Here is a 1,862-nt window from a genome sequence, read left to right as displayed (position 1 = left end):
CAACAGTGGGAGGGCTTCTAATGTCCTGGCCCCACTGTTGGACCTCCTGATGGCACTGGTATTTCTGGCCACTGTGTGACACAGTGTTGGACTGGATGGGCCTTTGGCCTGATCGAACATTGGCGTCTCTTATGTTCTTAAAGGGTAGACAGAGAGAACTTTTTTCTCCCTCTACCCAAATACTCAGACTAAAGGGCATCCTGTGAAGCTGATGGGCAGGAGGTTCAGGATGGACAAGAGGAAATACTTCTAATTAAACGGTGGAATGTGCTGCCAGAGAATGTAGTGATGGCCACAGGCACAGACAGCTTTAGAAAGATTGGACAGATGCATGGAGGATGGGCACGTCAAAGGCTACCGGCCATGGTGACTAAAGGGAACCTCCATATCCAGAGGCAGTCAACCGCTGAATCCCAGTGCCAGTGGGCTGAGACAAATAAAATGAATTTCAATAGAGAGAAGTGCAAAGTCCTACACTTAGGTACAAAAAACCAAAGGCACAGATATAGAATGGGAGGGACTTGGCTTGACAGCAGCACCCGTGAAAGGGATCTGGGTGTTCTGGTTGATCACAAGCTAAACATGAGCCTGCAGTGCGATGTGGCTGTGAAGAAAGCGAATGCAAACTTAGGATGCATTCACAGAAGAAGCATTGTGTCCAGATCACGGGAGGTGGTCGTTCCGCTCTGTTCTGCTATGGTCAGGCCTCACCTGTAGTCCTGTGTCCAGTTTTGGGCACCACATTTGAGGAAGGATGTTGACAAGCTCGAGCGTGTCCAGAAGAGGGCAACCAGGATGGTGAGAGGGTTGGAATCCAGGTCTTTTTATGAGGAAAGGCTGAAAGAGTTGGGTCTGTTTAGCCTGGGAAAGAGAAGGCTTAGAGGAGACATGATTGCAGTCTTCAAGTATCTGAAGGGCTGTCATGTAGAAGATGGAGCAGATCTCTTCTCTCTTGCTCCGGATTGCAAGACTAGATCTAATGGGTGGAACTGACAAGGGAGTCGATACCGGCTAAGTATCAGGAGAAACTTCCTGAGTGTCAGAGTGGCTGAGCAGTGGAACAGTCTGCCTCGGGAGGGGGTGGAGGCTCCTTCGCTGGACGAACCTCTTCTGGGTATGTCGTAGGGCTGTCTTTCGGCTCTGCTCCTGCAGAGTGCAGAGGGGGGCTGGACTAGATGGCCTACCGAGGTCCCAGTTCCAGCCCTGACGTTCTATGATTCTGTGAGGCAACCTCAGGGGAAGGCCTTGGCCTTTACGACCGGTTATTTGTTGGCCCTCCGGAGGAACGGGGTGCGGCTGTGAGGGACGGGGTGCTGGGCTAGATGGACCCAACACTGGTCTGACCCAGCAGGGCTCTCCTTGTTTTTGTACAGTCAAGGAAGGGCCTGCAGCAGATTGCTTTCATGAAATACGATAAGCTTTGGGAAGACACTGAGGGCCAGGAGCGGGAGGGATAAACTGTGAATCAAGAAGGATCCACAGCGAGGTGAGGCTGGGTGGGACGACAGGGCAGGATGGCTGAGCAGAGGAACTCACACTTCCCGGGAGAGAAAGCAAAGGGAAAAGAGGCTGGCCCTTCCCAGTGACTCTTGGTGTTCACTGACTAGTCGGCTGTGCAGGCCGGCTGCAGAACAACACACACACACACACCCCGGAGTTTCCAGCTGCGTGAGGAGGGCTCCCTCCTCTGTCTGGGGTTTCCCAAACCTCAAAGGCACCCTGTGGTATGGGAAGGGAAGCTCTCCTTTGCCGCAGACAGAGCACACACACACAGAAAATGTGCCTGGACTTCGTCTTTTGAGTCTTCTGTGCAGCCCCCCTTTCCCCCGTGGTGTGGGGAGGGTCAAGCTCACTGGCGGGGT

Source organism: Gekko japonicus, unplaced genomic scaffold (genome assembly GCF_001447785.1).
Source record: "Gekko japonicus isolate JY-2015 unplaced genomic scaffold, Gekko_japonicus_V1.1 scaffold2117, whole genome shotgun sequence".
NCBI classification, from domain to species: domain Eukaryota; kingdom Metazoa; phylum Chordata; class Lepidosauria; order Squamata; family Gekkonidae; genus Gekko; species Gekko japonicus.
Note: the sequence above shows the minus strand (reverse complement) of the source record.